Source organism: Triticum aestivum, chromosome 2D (assembly GCF_018294505.1).
Source record: "Triticum aestivum cultivar Chinese Spring chromosome 2D, IWGSC CS RefSeq v2.1, whole genome shotgun sequence".
Classification (NCBI taxonomy): domain Eukaryota; kingdom Viridiplantae; phylum Streptophyta; class Magnoliopsida; order Poales; family Poaceae; genus Triticum; species Triticum aestivum.
In genome coordinates this window covers 266,188,007-266,211,939 of record NC_057799.1, presented here as the reverse complement: position 1 = coordinate 266,211,939, position 23,933 = coordinate 266,188,007, and positions in this window count along the sequence as shown.

Sequence of the window (23,933 nt, the reverse complement as noted above, 5' to 3'; positions counted from 1 at the left end):
CCTTTGCCAACGCCCCAATGGACTTGGAGGGCAAGAAACCAGACCCCTCCACCCCTATATATAGTGGGGAGGCGCATGGGAGCAGCACCCCAAGCCCCTGGCGCATCCCTCTCCCTCCCGTGACACCTCTCCCTCTCGCTGAGCTTGGCGAAGCCCTGCCGAGATCCCCGCTGCTTCCACCACCACGCCGTCGTGCTGCTGGATCTCCATCAACCTCTCCCTCCCCTTGCTGGATCAAGAAGGAGGAGACGTTTTCCCCAACCGTACGTGTGTTGAACGCGGAGGTGCCATCCGTTCGGCGCTCGGTCATCGGTGATTTGGATCACGACGAGTACGACTCCATCAACCCCGTTCACTTGAACGCTTCCGCTCGTGATCTACAAGGGTATGTAGATGCACTCTTTTCCCTCTCGTTGCTAGAAGACTCCATAGATTGTTCTTGGTGATGCGTAGAAAATTTTTAATTTCTGCAACGATCTCCAACAGTGGCATCATGAGCTAGGTCTATGCGTAGTTTCTATGCACGAGTAGAACACAAAGCAGTTGTGGGCGTCGATATTGTCAATTTACTTGCCATTACTAGTCTTATCTTGATTCGGCGGCATCATGGGATGAAGCGGCCCGGACCGACCTTACACGTACGCTTACGTGAGAGAGGTTCCACCGACTGACATGCACTAGTTGCATAAGGTGGCTAGCAGGTGTCTGTCTCTCCCACTTTAGTCGGATCGGATTCGATGAAAAGGGTCCTTATGAAGGGTAAATAGAAATTGGCATATCACATTGTGGTTTTACGTAGGTAAGAAACGTTCTTGCTAGAAACCTATAGAAGCCACGTAAAAAGATGCAACAACAATTAGAGGACGTCTAACTTGTTTTTGCAGCATATGCCTTGTGATGTGATATGGCCAAAAGGATGTGATGAATGAAATATATGTGATGTATGAGATTGATCATGTTCTTGTAATAGGAATTACGACTTGCATGTCGATGAGTATGACAACCGGCAGGAGCCATAGGAGTTGTCTTTATTTTTGTATGACCTGCGTGTCATTGAATAACGCCATGTAAATTACTTTACTTTATTGCTAAACACGTTAGCCATAGAAGTAGAAGTAATCATTTGCGTGACAACTTCATGAAGACACGATGATGGAGATCATGATGATGGAGATCATGGTGTCATGCCGGTGACGAAGATGATCATGGCGCCCCGAAGATGGAGATCAAAGGAGCAATATGATACTGGCCATATCATGTCACTATTTGATTGCATGTGATGTTTATCATCTTTTGCTTCTTATTTGGTTGTCACATCCCTAGTTCTGGTTTGCTCTAGGCTAGCTAGTCATGTGTGCATCATGTTTAAATTTCAATGAATTTGAAATGGGGACATGTGAAAGCCTCAGAAATCATTTCTGAAAAAGACCAAGATAAAAATTGCTTCAAATAGGTCCAAGAAAATGTTCATGTTTCTCTATGAAAATATTGGCCAGAATTAAAATTCAAACCAATATTTTTAGGAGCTCATAAATATTTATTTTGGGCATTTGAAGCTAATGCAATAACTATTTGCATTGGATTTATATTTGCTATATATCGAATATGTGTCCAATAATTCTGAGAAATTGTGAGGGGCTTTGGGATAATCCTTTTAGTCCCTGCAAAATTATCAGAAGAAAGCAAAATGGTTTAGTGCTTAAAACTAAATCAAAACAAATAACAGAAAAAGAAAACAGAAATGAAAAAGGAGTCTTACCTGGCGCTTACCTGGCCTGGCCCAGCACGGCCCAGCCCACTGGCCTGGTGCCAGTCATCGCCTACCTCTGCCAGTAGGCAGAGGAGGGACACCGCGACACCGCCGAGCTCGCCATGCCTCCTCCTGCTTCCGCCGCTTTTGGAGCCAGCCCCGAGTGCCACGCACTCCCTCTCGATCCCCTCGCTCTCTCCCTGGACCCCCTCCCCCTCCTCTGCTCTTCCCCGAGCTCACCCGAGAGCGACCGCCGGCGCCGTTTGCTGCCACCGTGCCCACAGCCACCCCCTCACCCTTCCGCCATGCCCAAAGGCTCCGCCCCGACTCCACGGAGCTCCAAGACGAACCACACGCCCGCGGGACGCCCGAAGCGACTCCATCATCTTCATCTTCGCCCTCGGCCGCCGGAGATCTCCCTCGCCGCCCCGCTCGCTCCAGCCTCTTCCTGAGCTCGCCAACCCCTCCGTTCGATCCGCTGTGAGCTTCTGCATCGATTCCCCCCTCTCTCCTGGTTTTTTCCCTCCCGCTAACACCGTTGCCCATCCCGGCCGAGAGCTCGGCTCCGCCGGCCATGTCGCCGCCGTGCCAGCTGCAACCGAGCACATAGCCGTGCTCAGCGCAACGCCAGAAGCACAAAACCCCCTCCAACTGCTCCTGTCGTGCTTCGCAACACCGAAACCGCCGAGACCCGAACTCCGACCGCCGCATTCGTGCTCGCCGCCGTCGACTCAGACCACCCCAGCTCCTCCCGCTTGGCCTACCAGATGCGCGCGAGCCCCAGCTACGCGTAGGACCAAACCGTGGTCGATTTGGTCGACCATGGGCAAATTCCGAGCCCCTCCGCCGTCTCGGGCTTCACCGGCGAGGAGCCGTGGACCAAGTTCGGCGGGTTTGACCCTGCTTGACCGGGGTTTGACTCCCCCCTGACCCACTGACGTGTGGGCCGCCCTTGTTAATTATTAGCTAGGTTAGTTTAGCGCTAATTAACCTAGATTAGTGCTTAACCTAACACTAAGTAACTCTGTTAAGTTAGTTATGACACTGACACGCGGGGCCCACAGGTCAGGTTTGACCTGGACCGCCCCCATTGACCTGATGACATCACCCTGACGCACTGCTGACGCGATAAAGCATTTACTGGATTTATTCTTGTATAGGAAATTCCAGAAAATGCCCAAAACTTCTAAAATTCATGGAAATTAATTCGTAACTCCAAATGAAACAAATTATATATGAAAAATTATCAGAAAAATGCAATCTATCCATCTGTATCACTTTCATGCATGTCAAACTAAGTTATACCTGCTGTATAGGTGAAAACATGATAATGACATTTTAAATGCTAAATGTGGAGTTTGCATATGAACCCTTAGTTCATATGGACTTCATTTAAACTATTGTTAGATGCATTAATGTAAATCATAACATTCTTGAAATGTCACGACCGTGCATCATATTGTTGCATTGCATTGATTGTGTTTCCTCTCTGTTGCCGGTAATTGTCCCCTCTCGATAGCCGTGATTCCGACAATGAGTTCGATGACACCGATGAAGAACTATAATATCTTCAGAAGTGCCAGGCAAGCAAAACCCCCTTGTTCATTCCGATACAAACCCACTCTCTCGCTTCTGCTCTCTTTTACTGCATTAGGACAACAACGATTCAACTGTTACATGCTGCGGTAGTTGAACCCCTTTCCTCTGCATGACCTGTCATTGCCACAGTAAATAGATGAAACCCACTAGCATGAGTAGGAGTTGTTTGAGCGCTATTGTGCCTACTCATTCATGCTTGTTTGTCATGCCTGCTATTGCTTAGAGTTGTGTCAGGTCTGATTCATCGGGGATGGATTGGAATGTGGTGAACATGTCCTACTGTTGAGAGCTAAGTGTATGAACACGATTTGGTAAAGGTAGCGGTGAGAGGCCATGTAGGAGTACATGGTGGGTTGTCTCATTGCAGCCGTCCTCAGGAACTGAGTTCTGTGTTTGTGATCCATGAACAGTTACTACCACACATTGGAATGCTTAAGTGCCCCTCTCGACTTATTAATCAACTTGATCTCTGTCCAGGAGTTGCAACTAGTTTCTGGTGTTTGTAGGTAGTGTTAGTAGTCTACCAAGTGGCACCCGGTACAAGTGGGCTTGGAACAGACTAGGCACCGTGGCACGGTGTACCAAGCGTAGATCCATCCGTCGAGGTGGGCTTGGGAACCCTGCACACATCGTTTGGGGCCGTGAGCGACACCCCGGCCGGATCTCCTTGCGGATGGAACCCGAATAGGCAATAAACCTCGAAGAGAGACTTGTGTGGTTAGTCAGGTCGTGGCCGACTCCCTCGCCAGGCTTCCGCTTGAAGGTTGCCGAGGTACACGACGTGTACATGGTGGTAAGTGGTGAGAGCATGTGTGAAGAAGTACACCCCTGCAGGGTTAACATCATCTATTCGAATAGCCGTGTCCGTGGAAAAGGACTTCTGGGTTGCCTGTACAGTTCATAGACAAGTGAAAGTGGATACTCTAAAATGCGCAAGATAAGCGTGAGTGCTATGGATGGCGTTCTCGTAGGGAGACGGGAGCGGATCCATAGTGGTGTATTGGTATGGTGAATATGTGGACTCGTGTGCGCCACCTCAAAGAGTTACTGGCAGTCGTAGTTCAGGATAGCCACTGAGTCAAAGCTGGCTTGCTGCAGTTAAACTCCACCATCCCTTAGTTGATACCGATGCATATGTAGTTAGTTCTGATGTAAGTCTTGCTGGGTATATTTGTACTCACGTTTGCTTATTTTATGTTTTGCAGAGAGATTTCAGTCTCGCTAGTAGTTCCGCGTGGACTTCGACGTTTAGCTTGTTACCTCAGCTACGATCTTGTACCCTTGGGCAGGGTCTTGTAGATTGTCAAGCTTCTCAGCCTTTTTCATTTGTAGATGTCTGTACTCAGACATGTTAAGCTTCCGCATCTCCTTTGACTTGTATGCTCTGAATGTTGGGTCATGAGACCCATGTTTGTAATATCTCACTCCTCGGAGCCTAATGAATAAATACTCTGAGTCATAGAGTCTTGTTGTGATGCCATGTTGTGTTTGCACATATCGAGCATATTGTGTGTATGATTGAAATGCTTGGTATGTGTTGGATCCGACAACCTAGTTGTTTATCCTTGGTAGCCTCTCTTATGGGGAAATGTAGTCTTGCGCTTCCATGAGCCATAGTAGTCCGCTACAGCCCGGTTCACCGGAGTCCTGCTAGCCCAGCACTACTGCTCCGGAACACTTAACTGGCCGGCATGTGATTCACTTCGTTCCTGTGTCTGTCCCTTCGGGGAAATGTCACGCGGTGACATCCGGAGTCCTGTTAGCCCAGTGCTACAGCCCGGATTCGCACGCTGCTGACCGACATGCTCGATGTTGATTCATGTATGCCTGTCCCCGTAAGTTAGTGCCACTTTGGGTTCACGACTAGTCATGTCGGCCCGGGTTCTCTGTCATATGGATGCTAGCGACACTATCATATACGTGAGCCAAAAGACGCAAACGGTCCCGGGCCATGGTAAGGCGACACCCGTGGGAATTCCGTGCGTGAGGCCGCAAAGTGATATGAGGTGTTACCGGCTAGATTGATGTGACTTGGAATCGGGGTCCTGACAGCTTTGGTATCAGAGCCTGACTGCCTGTAGGATTACCAAGCCAAACTGGTCGAAGTTGAATCTAGAAATGCTTTAGTTATATAAGGGAATTGATTGTGGAAGGGAACGTAAGGCTCTTTCTACTCCTTTACCTTATAGCCTTCTGATCTGAGTCATCCTCTTCTCTTCTACGGGGATTAAGAACTAGTCTTCTCATCTTTCTATCATGATCACGTGTTACTAATCCGTAGACTCGTAGGATTGTTGGTCTGAAGCCTCAGTTCAGTTTCTACTACTTCCATGTGTTGACAGTTGATCTCGGAACCTTGATATTGTGATTCTGAATGGTTATGCCACCATTTTTGCAGGATGTCTCGAATCTTTTTGAGCATTTACAGCCGTTATGTTGTCCGAGTCATCCCAGGTTTCTAAACAATCTGATGCATTTGCAAAATCCTTTCCCTCTGTTTTTGCGTCCCTTTGGGCCAGATTAAGCACACTACCGGTGCGTTGAGGCACTCTATTGCCTCGGTATATATGTTGGAGCTATTATTATGACCCTAGGTGTTTTAGGGAGTCACCTAGTAATCTAGCCATGTTTTGTGTTCCCGGTGTGATGATTCTGGCCACCATTCTCGAAAGCATCTCGTGATGCCATTTAGTAGTAGGTATTCTACTCCTGGGTTCTTGACCCAAGATTCACTCTACTTAATTCGTGTAGGTAGTGTTTGCTAGTTCCCTTAGGATATTAGTAACCTTTGCGATAGTCCTTGAGGTTCATGGTATATCCTTCTTCCAAATATCATGAACTGCTTATGGAAGAAGTTCCTCGTGGAACCGAAAGATCACAAGTAGAGTGCTCTTGAGGAGTACTCCATTCATATTGTGACTCTGCCAGTCCTTCCTCCTCTGCATGGGTTATCCGGAAGAAATATGTTGAATTTGTTTGACATACTAATCCATGCATCCACAACTCAGAAAAACATATGTTCCTTTGGGTTGTCCCTCTTTAGTTATTTTCTGGCCCTCGTCTATCAATTGATAGTCAGGAGTAATTGTGCATTTGTGTTATCGATGCCTATTATTCTTGTGGTCTGTCAAGCCATTCTAATCCGGAATGACTAGGAGAAACAAACTCCAGTACCTCGTCCATCTTTGGGATTGGGTCAAAGTAGTTGTATTCCGCAGATCAAATGCCTAACCAGCTTTTGTTCTGTTCTACCTTCGAGTATTACCCCTTTATGTCGAGAATATCGTAGGAATTGCACCACCTTTTGTGAATTCTTGACGCAGTGATACTCCTCGCCATCATCATTCATTTCTCGGTCCCGTGTTCTGTAACCGAAACACCGACAAGTGAATCATGGTGCGTGAAATCAATACTCCTAGCAACTCCGTTGCTTGGTAGTTAAAGGACAATAATTTCATCCTTAGTGTGTTGGTTACTGAATCACATCCTAAGGTTGATCGTGCTACCCAGTCCTTATTTCCGGTGCACTTTTCGATCAATGAGTTAGGATAGTGTTAGTCCTTGCTTATTCGGTCATATCGTCTTGCCCTGAAAAGCAAGATTGTTCTCGAGCTTAGCAACATATCGGTGGTACGTGATTTTCCGAATATCTTCTCGGAAGTATCACCAGGTTGTCACCTGACCGCTATGTTGAATTCGTGATCAAGTTGGTTTTCTTATAAACCACCCCTTCTCCAAGAATCCGTGTTGGATACCCCTGAGCTAGTTGGTCAAGCTAAACAACAACTTGGAGAGTTGGAAGATAAAAGCTTGCCAGCTTAGTTCATTTCAAGGGATATATTTGCGTGTGTTGAAGATAGATGATACCTTCATCGATTGGTCCCTGTGATCAGTTGTTGGACCTATTGTCGTATCAAGACTTTGATTTGAGTATGGGCTATCATCAAATCAAATCAGAACCAACGATGTTCATAATGTTGTCTTACTCGTGGTTGATCCCTCGAGCATACACCATTATATCTTTTGGGTCTGACCAATGCTATCACTTGTTCACATAATTATGGAATTCCATCTCCATGGAAACCTGGATGAATTGTTGTTGAGCCCATCAGCAACACTGCTACCTTCTCCATGACTCGTGTTGAACATCCAGCTAGTATTGGAAACTTTATAAGCATTGTCTTCGTGTTCCGTTCATGAAGCATATGTTGGATGAAAGAAGTGACTTACTCTAATTCATGTGCATTAGATGCAAGTTGCCGCCGTGAATTCGAGAAAGATTGTTTTTGTTTCCTCTGGTACCATCCCAAGTCAGTTATGCATGTGCGAATGTATTCTATGGTTTGGTAGATTAATTACCTCCACTCCATATGTATTCCCTAGCACACCAAGCCACTGATTGATTTGTTCAAGGAAAATGAGTTTGTTGTGCTAATACTAGTTCATGCACAAGATTTTGTTATCCTCAATGATGGTTCCCTACCAGAACTCGGTAGCGTTTTGTTGTAAGACTACTACGTGGTCATGCTTGTCTTGGGCAGCGCGTTCGCAGGTGTGTAGCAGAACCAGCTCATGTTTTGGAGCTTGCTATCATAGTTCACTCCCCAAGAATCTCGCAACGTCATCTTGTCGATTTGTGTTGCAAACTTTCATTTTTCTTTCTGGACTTGATGAGTCTGGAATATCCTGACACCAACCAGATCTGAATCTCAGGCAGATATGATGGTTGGAACTTCTTCCAAGAACTATGATATAGGTTCCAGTGAAGTGGACGCACCTAGCTAGAAGCACCATTATTGTAGTATCTTGATTAAGCCGTTTGGTCACTTCCCATGAGGATTTCATATGACTTATCCCACAAGTTGTTCCTTATGGATATTTTTGCCTCCGAAGTCTAACCTTTACTTGATGGCCATGTTGATGTTTTTTTTGCATAACCGTGGTAGCTAGAACATCAAGGAGAACATTATAAGCGGAGTGCTAAATGTCTCTCGGTCGATCATCCAGATTTGCTTCTTTGGCATTGCTAAGGAAAAATCTGAGAAAGTGTTGTCCTCCTTTGCACCTGCATCCTCCATCACCGTTCATCGTGGTAGTATGATGTGTTGCCAGGATCCTCGGCACGGATGTTGGTAAAACCTTGATGAATATGGAAATGCTCAAGTTCTTGAAAGCACGCTCAGTCACTAGGTTATATCCTTGGTATCAACTGGAATGTGCCTTCCATTTGCCGAGTTGTTCTATAACCATAGTTTCCTTTCCAAATTGAGTGTGCCATTCTTTTGAATTCTTTCAAACGATCATTTGTAAATTGCCTTGCGCTGGTATGAAGAGTTTCAATGATCTCTGAATCAAAAGTAATTCTTTTTGCCACATAAGGGAATATTTCTATGAGCCACCCTCCCTAAGGTGCCCCGTTATGGAATGATGGCAGACAACTCCTCGTTATTTTGAAACCATGCACCGTCTTATTCAGCGTGGAATTGTGCTTATCAACTTGAATCTTCATTCTCTGTTTCACTTCTTCCCTCTGGATGTAGGTTCCGTGTCTTGGCTCGAGAGATGTTCAACATCTCATTCCGTGAGTTGATCGTGAGTTGCTCGATCTTTAAGAAGATCGATTCCTATAGAGTTTTTTCTGTCGTCATCATGTTGGATGAAGATCCCGAAAGCAAAGACGACAAGATCAATTTGAAGCAATGAGTCAACATCTTCGATGAGGGTATTGGATCGTGAAGATTGTGTTAGTATTTGTGTCCCCTCTTCCTCTTACCCTACGCTTGAATCTCGGGACGAGATTCTTGTTTAGTGGGGGTGAGTTGTCACATCCCTAGTTCTGGTTTGCTCTAGGCTAGCTAGTCATGTGTGCATCATGTTTAAATTTCAATGAATTTGAAATGGGGACATGTAAAAGCCTCAGAAATCATTTCTGAAAAAGACCAAGATAAAAATTGCTTCAAATAGGTCCAAGAAAATGTTCATGTTTCTCTATGAAAATATTGGCCAGAATTAAAATTCAAACCAATATTTTTAGGAGCTCATAAATATTTATTTTGGGCATTTGAAGCTAATGCAATAACTATTTGCATTGGATTTATATTTGCTATATATCGAATATGTGTCCAATAATTCTGAGAAATTGTGAGGGGCTTTGGGATAATCCTTTTAGTCCCTGCAAAATTATCAGAAGAAAGCAAAATGGTTTAGTGCTTAAAACTAAATCAAAACAAATAACAGAAAAAGAAAACAGAAAACAGAAATGAAAAAGGAGTCTTACCTGGCGCTTACCTGGCCTGGCCCAGCACGGCCCAGCCCACTGGCCTGGTGCCAGTCATCGCCTACCTCTGCCAGTAGGCAGAGGAGGGACACCGCGACACCGCCGAGCTCGCCACGCCTGCTCCTGCTTCCGCCGCTTTTGGAGCCAGCCCCGAGTGCCACGCACTCCCTCTCGACCCCCTCGCTCTCTCCCTGGACCCCCTCCCCCTCCTCTGCTCTTCCCCGAGCTCACCCGAGAGCGACCGCCGCCGCCGTTCGCTGCCACCATGCCCAGAGCCACCCCCTCACCCTTCCGCCATGCCCAAAGGCTCCGCCCCGACTCCACGGAGCTCCAAGACGAACCACACGCCCGCGGGACGCCCGAAGCGACTCCATCATCTTCATCTTCGCCGTCAGTCGCCGGAGATCTCCCTCGCCGCCCCGCTCGCTCCAGCCTCTTCCCGAGCTCGCCAAACCCTCTGTTCGATCCGCTGTGAGCTTCTGCATCGATTCCCCCCCTCTCTCCTGGTTTTTTCCCTCCCGCTAACACCGTTGCCCGTCGCGGCCGAGAGCTCGGCTCCGCTGGCCATGTCGCCGCCGTGGCCACTGTCACATAGAGCTGCAACCGAGCACATAGCCGTGCTCAGCGCAACGCTAGAAGCCCAAAACCCCCTCCAGCTGCTCCTGCCGTGCTTCGCAACACCGAAACCGCCGAGACCCGAACTCCGGCCGCCGCATTCATGCTCGCCGCCATCGACTCAGACCACCCCAGCTCCTCCCGCTTGGCCTACCAGATGCGCGCGAGCCCCAGCTACGCGCAGGACCAAACTGCGGTCGATTTGGTCGACCGTGGGCAAATTCCGAGCCCCTCCGCCGTCTTGGGCTTCACCGGCGACGAGCCATGGACCAAGTCCGGCAGGTTTGACTCTGCTTGACCGGGGTTTGACTTCCCCCTGACCCACTGACGTGTGGGCCGCCCTTCTTAATTATTAGCTAGGTTAGTTTAGCGCTAATTAACCTAGATTAGTGCTTAACCTAACACTAACTAACTCTGTTAAGTTAGTTATGACACTGACACGCGGGGCCCACAGGTCAGGTTTGACCTGGACCGCCCCCGTTGACCTGATGACGTCACCCTGACGCACTGCTGACGCGATAAAGCATTTACTGGATTTATTCTTGTATAGGAAATTCCAGAAAATGCCCAAAACTTCTAAAATTCATAGAAATTAACTCGTAACTCCAAATGAAACAAATTATATATGAAAAATTATCAGAAAAATGCAATCTATCCATCTGTATCACTTTCATGCATGTCAAACTAAGTTATACCTGCTGTATAGGTGAAAACATGATAATGACATTTTAAATGCTAAATGTGGAGTTTGCATATGAACCCTTAGTTCATATGGACTTCATTTAAACTGTTGTTAGATGCATTAATGTAAATCATAACATTCTTGACATGTCACGACCATGCATCATATTGTTGCATTGCATTGATTGTGTTTCCTCTCTGTTGCCGGTAATTGTCCCCTCTTGATAGCCGTGATTCCGACGATGAGTTCGATGACACCGATGAAGAACTATAATATCTTCAGAAGTGCCAGGCAAGCAAAACCCCCTTGTTCATTCCGATACAAACCCACTCTCTCGCTTCTGCTCTCTTTTACTGCATTAGGACAACAACGATTCAACTGTTACATGCTGCGGTAGTTGAACCCCTTTCCTCTGCATGACTTGTCATTGCCACAGTAAATAGATGAAACCCACTAGCATGAGTAGGGGTTGTCTCATTGCAGCCGTCCTCACGAACTGAGTTCTGTGTTTGTGATCCATGAACAGTTACTACCACACATTGGAATGCTTAAGTGCCCCTCTCAACTTATTAATCAACTTGATCTCTGTCCAGGAGTTGCAACTAGTTTCTGGTGTTTGTAGGTAGTGTTAGTAGTCTACCAAGTGGCACCCGGTACAGGTGGGCTTGGGACAGACTAGGCACCGTGGCACGGTGTACCAAGCGTAGATCCATCCGTCGAGGTGGGCTTGGGAACCCTGCACACATCGTTTGGGGCCGTGAGCGACACCCCGGCCGGATCTCCTTGCGGATGGAACCCGAATAGGCGATAAACCTGGACGAGAGACTTGTGTGGTTAGTCAGGTCATGGCCGACTCCCTCGCCAGGCTTCTGCTTGAAGGTTGCCGAGGTACACGACGTGTACATGGTGGTAAGTGGTGAGAGCGTGTGTGAAGAAGTACACCCCTACAGGGTTAACATCATCTATTCGAATAGCCGTGTCCGCAGAAAAGGACTTCTGGGTTGCCTGTACAGTTCATAGACAAGTGAAAGTGGATACTCTAAAATGCGCAAGATAAGCGTGAGTGCTATGGATGGCGTTCTCGTAGGGAGACGGGAGCGGATCCATAGTGGTGTATTGGTATGGTGAATATGTGGACTCGTGTGCGCCACCTCAAAGAGTTACTGGCAGTCGTAGTTCAGGATAGCCACTGAGTCAAAGCTGGCTTGCTGCAGTTACACTCCACCACCCCTTAGTTGATACCGATGCATATGTAGTTAGTTCTGATGTAAGTCTTGCTGGGTACATTTGTACTCACGTTTGCTTATTTTATGTTTTGCAGAGAGATTTCAGTCTCGCTAGTAGTTCCGCGTGGACTTCGACGTTTAGCTTGTTACCTCAGCTACGATCTTGTACCCTTGGGAGGGTCTTGTAGATTGTCAGGCTTCTCAGCCTTTTCCATTTGTAGATGTCTGTACTCAGACATGTTAAGCTTCCGCATGTGCTTTGACTTGTATGCTCTGAATGTTGGGTCATGAGACCCATGTTTGTAATATCTCACTCCTCGGAGCCTAATGAATAAATACTCTGAGTAGTAGAGTCTTGTTGTGATGCCATGTTGTGTTTGCACATATCGAGCATATTGTGTGTATGATTGAAATGCTTGGTATGTGTGGGATCCGACAACCTAGTTGTTTATCCTTGGTAGCCTCTCTTATGGGGAAATGTAGTCTTGCGCTTCCATGAGCCATAGTAGTCCGCTACAGCCCGGTTCACCGGAGTCCTGCTAGGCCAGCACTACTGCTCCGAAAGACTTGACTGGCCGGCATGTGATTCACTTCGTTCCTGTGTCTGTCCCTTCGGGGAAATGTCACGCGGTGACATCCGAAGTCCTGTTAGCCCAGTGCTATAGCCCGGATTCGCACGCTGCTGACCGACATGCTCGATGTTGATTCATGTAGGCCTGTCCCCGTAAGTTAGTGCCACTTTGGGTTCACGACTAGTCATGTCGGCCCGGGTTCTCTGTCATATGGATGCTAGCGACACTATCATATACGTGAGCCTGTCCCCGTATATTCAATGCTGAAATCAGCGGAGGTGGAGATCAAAAAGGAACATCAAGTGTTGATGGTGAATAAAACCACTAAGTTCAAGAAAGGCAAGGGTAAGAAGAACTTCAAGAAGGACGGCAAGGGAGTTGTCGCGCCCGGTAAGCCAGTTGCTGGGAAGAAGCCAAAGAATGGACCCAAGCCTGAGACTGAGTGCTTTTATTGCAAGGGAAGTGGTCACTGGAAGTGGAACTGCCCCAAGTACTTGGCGGACAAGAAGGCCGGCAACAGCAAAGGTATATGTGATATACATGTTATTGATGTGTTCCTTACCAGCACTCGTAGTAGCTCCTGGGTATTTGATACCGGTGCGGTTGCTCATATTTGTAACTCAAAGCAGGAGCTGCGGAATAAACGGAGACTGGCAAAGGACGAGGTGACGATGCGCGTCGGGAATGGTTCCAAGGTCGATGTGATCGCCGTCGGCACGCTACCTCTACATTTACCTACGGGATTAGTTTTAAACCTCAATAATTTTTATTTAGTGCTAGCTTTGAGCATGAACATTGTATCAGGATCTCGTTTAATTCGAGATGGCTACTCATTTAAATCCGAGAATAATGGTTGTTCTATTTATATGAGAGATATGTTTTATGGTCATGCCCCGCTGGTTAATGGTTTATTCTTAATGAATCTCGAACGTAGTGTTACACATATTCATAGTGTGAATACCAAAAGATGTAAGGTTGATAATGATAGTCCCACATACTTGTGGCACTGCCGTCTTGGTCACATTGGTGTCAAACGCATGAAGAAGCTCCATGCAGATGGACTTTTGGAGTCTCTTGATTACGAATCATTTGACACGTGCGAACCATGCCTCATGGGTAAGATGACCAAGACTCCGTTCTCCGAAAAAATGGAGCGAGCAACCAACTTATTGGAAATCATACATACTGATGTGTGCGGTCCAATGAGTGTTGAGGCTTGCGGTGGCTATCGTTATGTTCTCACTCTCACTGATGACTTGAGTAGATATGGGTATGTCTACCTAATGAAACACAAGTCTGAGACCTTTGAAAAGTTCAAGGAATTTCAGAGTGAGGTTGAGAATCAACGTGACAGAAAAATAAAGTTCTTACGATCAGATCATGGAGGGGAATATTTGAGTCACGAATTTGGCACACACTTAAGGAAATGTGGAATAGTTTCACAACTCACGCCGCCTGGAACACCTCAGCGAAATGGTGTGTCCGAACGTTGTAATCGCACTCTATTGGATATGGTGCGATCTATGATGTCTCTTACCGATCTACCGCTCTCATTTTGGGGCTATGCTTTAGAGACTGCCGCATTCACTTTAAATAGGGCTCCGTCGAAATCCGTTGAGACGACACCGTATGAATTATGGTTTGGGAAGAAACCTAAGCTGTCGTTTCTAAAAGTTTGGGGATGCGATGCTTATGTCAAGAAACTTCAACCTGAAAAGCTCGAACCCAAGTCGGAAAAATGCGTCTTCATAGGATACCCTAAGGAAACCATTGGGTATACCTTCTACCTCAGATCCGAAGGCAAGATCTTTGTTGCCAAGAACGGGTCCTTTCTGGAGAAAGAGTTTCTCTCGAAAGAAGTAAGCGGGAGGAAAGTGGAACTTGATGAAGTACTACCTCTTGAATCGGAAAGTAGCGCAGCTCAGGAAGATGTTCATGTGGTGCCTGCACCGACTAGAGAGGAAGTTAATGATGATGATGATCAAGGTACTTCGGATCAAGCTCCTACTGAACTTCGTAGGTCCACAAGGACACGTTCCGCGCCAGAGTGGTACAGCAACCCTGTCTTGGAAATCATGTTGTTAGACAACGGTGAACCTTCGAACTATGAAGAAGCAATGGCGGGCCCAGATTCCGACAAATGGCTTGAAGCCATGCAATCCGAGATAGGATCCATGTATGAAAACAAAGTGTGGACTTTGACAGACTTGCCCGATGATCGGCGAGCGATAGAAAACAAATGGATCTTTAAGAAGAAGACAGACGCGGATGGTAATGTTACCATCTATAAAGCTCGACTTGTCGCTAAGGGTTATCGACAAGTTCAAGGGGTTGACTACGATGAGACTTTCTCACCCGTAGCGAAGCTGAAGTCCGTCCGAATCATGTTAGCAATTGCCGCATACTATAATTATGAGATATGGCAAATGGACGTCAAAACGGCATTCCTTAACGGCTTTCTTAAGGAAGAATTGTATATGATGCGGCCGGAAGGTTTTGTCGATCCTAAGAAGGCTAAGAAGGTATGCAAGCTCCAGCGCTCCATCTATGGGCTGGTGCAAGCATCTCGGAGTTGGAACATTTGATTTGATGAGATGATCAAAGCGTTTGGGTTTACACAGACTTATGGAGAAGCCTGTGTTTACAACAAAGTGAGTGGGAGCTCTATATCATTTCTCATATTATATGTGGATGACATACTGTTGATGGGAAATGATATAGAATTCTTGGGAAGCATAAAGGCCTACTTGAACAAGTGTTTTTTAATGAAGGACCTTGGAGAAGCTGCTTACATATTAGGCATCAAGATCTATAGAGATAGATCAAGACGCCTCATTGGTCTTTCACAAAGTACGTACCTTGACAAGATATTGAAGAAGTTCAATATGGATCAGTCCAAGAAGGGGTTCTTGCCTGTATTGCAAGGTGTGCAATTGAGCACGGCTCAACGCCCGACCACGGCAGAAGATAGAGAAAAGATGAGTGTCGTCCCCTATGCCTCGGCCATAGGGTCTATTATGTATGCCATGCTGTGTACCAGACCTGATGTAAACCTTGCCGTAAGTTTGGTAGGAAGGTACCAAAGTAATCCCGGCATGGAACACTGGACAGCAGTCAAGAATATCCTGAAGTACCTGAAGAGGACTAAGGATATGTTTCTCGTTTATGGAGGTGACGAAGAGCTCATCGTAAAGGGTTACATCGATGCTAGTTTTGACACAGATCTGGATGACTCTAAGTCACAAACTGGATACGTGTATATTTTGAATGGTGGGGCAGTAAGCTGGTGCAGTTGCAAGCAAAGCGTTGTGGCGGGATCTACATGTGAAGCGGAATACATGGCGGCCTCAGAGGCAGCATAAGAAGCAATCTGGGTGAAGGAGTTCATTACCGACCTAGGAGTTATTCCCAATGCGTCGGGCCCGATGACTCTCTTCTGTGACAACACTGGAGCTATTGCCCTTGCCAAGGAGCCCAGGTTTCACAGGAAGACCAGGCATATCAAGCGTCGCTTCAACTCCATTCGTGAAAATGTTCAAAATGGAGACATAGATATTTGTAAAGTACATACGGACCTGAATGTAGCAGATCCGTTGACTAAACCTCTCCCTAGAGCAAAACATGATCAACACCAGAACTCTATGGGTGTTCGATTCATCACAATGTAACTAGATTATTGACTCTAGTGCAAGTGGGAGACTGTTGGAAATATGCCCTAGAGGCAATAATAAAATGGTTATTATTATATTTCCTTGTTCATGATAATTGTCTATTGTTCATGCTATAATTGTGTTATCCGGAAATCGTAATACATGTGTGAATACATAGACCACAACACATCCCTAGTGAGCCTCTAGTTGACTAGCTCGTTGATCAACAGATAGTCATGGTTTCCTGACTATGGACATTGGATGTCATTGATAACGGGATCACATCATTAGGAGAATGATGTGATGGACAAGACCCAATCCAAAGCATAGCACAAGATCGTGTAGTTCGTTTGCTAGAGCTTTTCCAAATGTCAAGTATCATTTCCTTAGACCATGAGATTGTGCAACTCCAGGATACCATAGGAGTGCTTTGGGTGTGCCAAACGTCACAACGTAACTGGGTGGCTATAGAGGTTGCACTACGGGTATCTCCGAAAGTGTCTGTTGGGTTGGCACGAATCGAGACTGGGATTTGTCACTCCGTATGACGGAGAGGTATCTCTGGGCCCACTCGGTAATGCATCATCATAATGAGCTCAATGTGACCAAGTGTTTGGTCACGGGATCATGCATTACGGTACGAGTAAAGTGACTTGCCGGTAACGAGATTGAACAAGGTATTGGGATACCGACGATCGAATCTCGGGCAAGTAACGTACCGATTGACAAAGGGAATTGTATACGGGATTGATTGAATCCTCGACATCGTGGTTCATCCGATGAGATCATCGTGGAACATGTGGGAGCCAACATGGGTATCCAGATCCCGCTGTTGGTTATTGACCGGAGAGTCGTCTCGGTCATGTCTGCATGTCTCCCGAACCCGTAGGGTCTACACACTTAAGGTTCGGTGACGCTAGAGTTGTAGAGATATTAGTATGCGGTTAACCGAAAGTTGTTCGGAGTCCCGGATGAGATCCCGGACGTCACGAGGAGTTCCGGAATGGTCCGGAGGTAAAGATTTATATATCGGAAGTCCTATTTTGGCCACCGGAAAATGTTCGGGATTTTTCAGTATTGTACCGGGAAGGTTCTAGAAGGTTCCGAAGTGGGGCCCACCTGCATGGGGGGACCCACATGAACGTGGGTAGTGGGGGAAAGGCCCCACACCCCTGGTCAAGGCGCACCAAGATCCCACCTTAGAAGGAATAAGATCATATCCCGAAGGGATAAGATCAAGATCCCTAAAAAAGGGGGATAACAATCGGTGGGGAAGGGAAATGATGGGATTTCTTTCCCCCACCTTTGCCAACGCCCCAATGGACTTGGAGGGCAAGAAACCAGCCCCCTCCACCCCAATATATAGTGGGGAGGCGCATGGGAGCAGCACCCCAAGCACCTGGCGCCTCCCTCTCCCTCCCGTGACACCTCTCCCTCTCGCTGAGCTTGGCGAAGCCCTGCCGAGATCCCCGCTGCTTCCACCACCATGCCGTCGTGCTGCTGGATCTCCATCAACCTCTCCCTCCCCTTGCTGGATCAAGAAGGAGGAGACGTTTTCCCCAACCGTACGTGTGTTGAACGCGGAGGTGCCGTCCGTTCGGCGCTCGGTCCTCGGTGATCTGGATCACGACGAGTACGACTCCATCAACCCCGTTCACTTGAACGCTTCCGCTCATGATCTACAAGGGTATGTAGATGCACTCTTTTCCATCTCGTTGCTAAAAGACTCCATAGATTGTTCTTGGTGATGCGTAGAATTTTTTTAATTTCTGCAACGATCTCCAACAATTACAACAAAGGGGGGGGGTACAACAAACATTGTTGTTCTACGTATGTTGCCTATTGACGTGCGGCTTGAAGGCCCTGGCGCATGCTCGATCCTCGTCCTTTATTTTTTAATTTGTATATGGGTCCAAATTTGTTTCATGACAGGTGGGCCCCTCGGTGTGTAGTTTGTAGCACTTTAATTTGTGGGTCGAACTTTGTTCCATTCCAGGTGGACTATCGGTGTATAGTTTTGTAGCTTATTTGTAATAATTAAAGAGAACAATAGAGTTTTTTGCAATAATACCATGGTGCGACGTTGAAGGCGAGAAAGGACATGTGAGAGAGCGATGACCGAGCTAGAGGGAAATCAATTGGTGGAGGTGAGGGGGTTGCAACGGTTTCCGGAGTAGTTGTGGGCCGAATGCTATGGAAATATAATCTAAACCCACCGGAATAAATGCCTACACAAATTAATCCAAGGTTGGAGTCCCCCTAGCAATGTAAATAGCTCCGACTTTGCGAGGGATGGAGAGGTAGCTTCAATGTGTGGAAGATATGGCTTGAGAAAGCGAGGTCAATCGGGAGACATATAGATAGAGAGACAAAGTGAGTGTGGTCCGACATTCATTGAAGAGATATATATGCTCTGGAGAGATATTGTTGGATTGAGCTTTTGGGAAGGGTGAGGGCTGTAAGATAGAGCTTGAAAGATGATCCGGTCACATACATGTAGATATATTTTGTGCGTGGGAGGAAGCAAGGTCAGTCGATTACATATATAAATGGAGAGAGATTGAGCGAGTGTGAGTCGTCGTGCGATCGAAAGAGTGAGACGGGTTGGAGAGAGTGATCTAGATAGACAATGTGCATGAGAGAGTATACAATATGAATATGTCGAATTGGGCTCAAACATGGAGATATATCGTTTGTGTCCGAGAAAGAGCGAGGTCAATCGAGACGTACAGAGAGAGAGAGGGAGAGAGCGAGCGAGCGAGAGAGAGAGAGGGAGAGAGCGAGCGAGCAAGAGAGAGAGAGAGAGAGAGAGAGAGAGAGAGAGAGAGAGAGAGAGAGAGAGAGAGAGTGAGAGTGAGAGATTGAGCGAGCGTAGCCCGCCATGAGGTTGAAAGAGTGGGGGGCTTGGATGGACTGACCTAGATAGACAATCTGCATGAGAGAGTATAGAATGTGTCAATCGAGGCCCGAACAGGGAGATATATCATTTGTGTGTGAAAGAAAAAGAGGTTAATCGAGACTCAGATAAAGAGAGCGAGATTGAGCGAGTGTGGCCCGTCGTCCAGAAGAAAGAGTGAGACAGTCTCGAGGGAGTGACCTAGATAGACAACGTGTGTGCATGCGCACGAGAGGTTGGGGGCTAGATAGGCAATGCATGTATCTAGCGAGAGAGGGTGGGAGGGAGAGAGAGAACTCGTCATGGGGTGCAATGGCGGGTGTGTGAGGTAAATACATTTGGTAACAGAGTGGAAAAAGGGGGTTGTGTAGTTGAGAGAGTTAGAGATCGAAACATGGAGAGAAAGAATGAACGTGTGTCGGAAACCGGTAGCTTCCTAAGGTGGTTAGGAGAGGAAGATTGACCGATACATGAAGTATGTAGCGTGTGTGCCGAGGGGGGTGGGGCTAAAAACAACATTTGAATGTAGATAGTACGAGACTTAATATCGATGTTTCAATTCGGTGTACACTGTAAGGTTTGAACTGAGGACCATGCATATGGGTAATTATTTCAAATTCGTGCCATACTAGGTTTGGATAAGTTGACATTGACTCGTTTTTTGTGCTATTTTGTAGGTCATATGTTTGAATCCATCCAAAGTTTTCTCACTACCATGGTGTTCATCATATACATATGAATTTGTATTAAAAAAGTAGCGTGGATACCGGCAAAATCCACGTTAGAATTGGAGATTGCTATGTGACACACACTCTAATTCAAATAACTAATTATGTGACACACACTCTAATCCACGTTAGCATGGATACCGTTTCAAATTTTTTTCAAATAAGTCCTCATTAATTAATTTATAGTATCTCGTTTCGAATGACTAATTATTTGCAAGGAAAACACGGGCATGGTAATACATACAGATTCGTTTGCAAATGAAAGAAGATTCGTTTGCATTCTCAAATGTAGGCGTGATACGTCTCCAACGTATCTATAATTTTTGATTGTTCCATGCTATATTATATTCTGTTTTGGACATTATTGGGCTTTATTATACACTTTTATATTATTTTTGGGACTAACCTATTAACCGGAGGCCTAGCCCAGAATTGTTGTTTTTTGTCTATTTCAGAGTTTCGCAGAAAAAGAATATCAAATGGAGTCCAAACGGAATGAAACCTTCGGGAACGTGATTTTCGGAACGAACGTGATCCAGAGGACTTGGACCCTACGTCAAGAAAGCTACAAGGAAGGCACGAGGTAGGGGGGCACGCCTACCCCCCAGGGCGCGCCCTCCACCCTCGTGGGCCCCACGTTGCTCCACCGACGTACTTCTTCCTCCTATATATACCTACGTACCCCCAAACTACCAGATACGAAGCCAAAAACCTAATTCCACCGCCGCAACCTTCCGTACCCGTGAGATCCCATCTTGGGGCCTTTTCCGGAGCTCCGCCGGAGGGGGCATTGATCACGGAGGGCTTCTACATCAACACCATAGCCTCTCCGATGATGTGTGAGTAGTTTACCTCAGACCTTCGGGTCCATAGTTATTAGCTAGATGGCTTCTTCTCTCTTTTTGGATCTCAATACAATGTTCTCCCCCTCTCTCGTGGAGATCTATTCGATGTAATCTTCTTTTGCGGTGTGTTTGTTGAGATCGATGAATTGTGGGTTTATGATCAAGTTTATCTATGAACAATATTTGAATCTTCTCTGAATTCTTTAAAGTATGATTGGTTATCTTTACAAGTCTCTTCGAATTATCAGTTTGGTTTGGCCTACTAGATTGATCTTTCTTGCAATAGGAGAAGTGCTTAGCTTTGTGTTCAATCTTGCGGTGTCATTTCCGAGTGACAGTAGGGGCAGAAAGGCACGTATTGTATTGTTGCCATCGAGGATAACAAGATGGGGTTTATATCATATTGCATGAGTTTATCCCTCTACATCATGTCATCTTGCTTAAAGCGTTACTATGTTCTTATGAACTTAATACTCTAGATGCATGCTGGATAGCGGTCGATGTGTGGAGTAATAGTAGTAGATGCAGGCAGGAGTCGGTCTACTTGTCTCGGACGTGATGCCTATATACATGATCATACCAAGATATTCTCATAACTATGCTCAATTCTGTCAATTGCTCAACAGTAATTTGTTTACCCACCGTAATACTTATGCTCTTGAGAGAAGCCACTGGTGAAACCTATGGCCCCCGGGTCTATTTTCCATCATATTTAATCTCCCTACAACAAGCTATTTCTGGCGCCGTTTTTATTTTGTTTTCTTTACTTTGCATCTTTATCATAAAAATACCAAAAATATTATCTTATCATATCTATCAGATCTCACTCTCGTAAGTGACCATGAAGGGATTGACAACCCCTTTATTGTGTTGGTTGCGACGATTTATTAGTTTGTGTAGGTGCGAGGGACTCGTGCGTGGCCTCCTACTGGATTGATACCTTGGTTCTCAAAACTGAGGGAAATACTTACGCTACTTTGCTGCATCACCCTTTCCTCTTCAAGGGAAAACCAACGCAGTGCTCAAGACGTAGCAAGAAGGATTTCTGGCGTCGTTGCCGGGGAGTCTACGCAAAAGTCAACATACCAAGTAACCATCACAAACCCTTATCTCCCGCATTACATTATTCGCCATTTGCCTCTCGTTTTCCTCTCCCCCACTTCACCCTTGCTGTTTTATTCGCCCCCTCTTTTCCGTTCGCCTCTTTTTCGCTTGCTTCTTGTTTGCTCGTGTGTTGGATTGCTTGTTTGTCACTATGGCTCACGACAATACTAAATTGTGTGACTTCACCAATACCAACAACAATGATTTTCTTAGCACTCCGATTGCTCCTCTTACCGATACTGAATCTTGTGAAAGCAATGCTGCTTTGTTTAATCTTGTCATGAAAGATCAATTCGTTGGCCTTCCTAGTGAAGATGCCGCTACCCATCTAAATAGCTTCGTTGATTTGTGCGATATGCAAAAGAAGAAAGATGTGGATAATGATATTGTTAAATTGAAGCTATTTCCTTTTTCGCTTAGAGATCGTGCTAAAGCTCGGTTTTCGTCTTTGCCTAAAATAGTATTGATTCTTGGAATAAGTGCAAAGATGCTTTTATCTCTAAGTATTTTCCTCCCGCTAAGATCATCTCTCTTAGAAACGATATTATGAATTTTAAGCAACTTGATCATGAACATGTTGCACAAGCTTGGGAGAGGATGAAATTAATGATACGTAATTGTCCTACACATGGTTTGAATTTATGGATGATCATACAAAATTTTGATGCCGGGTTGAATTTTGCTTCTAGAAATCTTTTAGATTCGGCCGCGGGAGGCACTTTTATGGTAATCAGTTTAGGAGAAGCTACTAAACTCCTAGATAATATTATGGTTAATTATTCTCAATGGCACACTGAAAGATCTACTAATAAAAAATTGCATGCGGTAGAAGAAATTAATGTTTTGAGTGGAAAGATGGATGCACTTATGAAATTATTTGCTACTAAAAGTGTTTATTCTGATCCTAATGATATGCCTTTGTCAACTTTGATTGAGAATAATAATGAATCTATGGATGTGAATTTTGTTGGTAGGAATAATTTTGGTAACAACGCGTATAGAGGAAACTTTAATCCTAGGCCATACCCTAGTAATTCCTCTAATAATTATGGTAATTCCTACAACAATTCTTATGGAAATTTTGATAAGATGCCTTCTGAATTTGAGACTAGTGTTAAGGAGCTTATGAATTCGCAAAAGAATTTCAATGCTTTGCTCTAAGAAAAATTGCTTAAAGTTGATGAATTGGCTAGGAACGTTGATAGAATTTCTCTTGATGTTGATTCTTTAAAACTTAGATCTATTCCACCTAAGCATGATATCAATGAGTCTCTCAAAGCCATGAGAATTTCCATTGATGAGTGCAAAGAAAGAACCGCTAGGATGCGTGCTAAGTTGTGGGATTTGCTAGGTTTCCGTGATTTTGATGATTGCTCTTTAAACTTGCACCTTGCGGATTCCACCATTAAGAAACCTATGGGAAGAATTAATGATGTTCTTATTGTTGCAAATAGGAATTATGTGCCCGTAGATTTTATTGTTCTTGACATAGATTGCAATCCTTCATGTCCTATTATTCTTGGTAGACCTTTCCTTAGAATGATTGGTGCAATTATTGATATGAAGGAAGGAAATATTAGATTCCAATTTCAGTTAAGGAAAGGCATGGAACATTTTCCTAGAAAGAAAATAAAATTACCATATGAATCTATCATGAGAGCCACTTATGGATTGCCTACCAAAGATGGCAATACCTAGTTCTATCCTTGCTTTTATGCCTAGCTAGGGGCGTTAAACGATAGCGCTTGTTGGGAGGCAACCCAATTTATTTTTAGTTTTTTGCTTTTTGCTTCTGTTTAGGAATAAATATTTGATCTAGCCTCTGGTTAGATGTGTTTTTATGTTTTAATTAGTGTTTGTGCCAAGTTAAACCTATAGGATCTTCTTGGATGATAGTTATTTGATCTTGCTGAAAATTGCAGAAACTTTCTGTTCATGAAAATAATTGTTAAAAATCACCAGAACGTGATAAAATATTGATTCCAATTC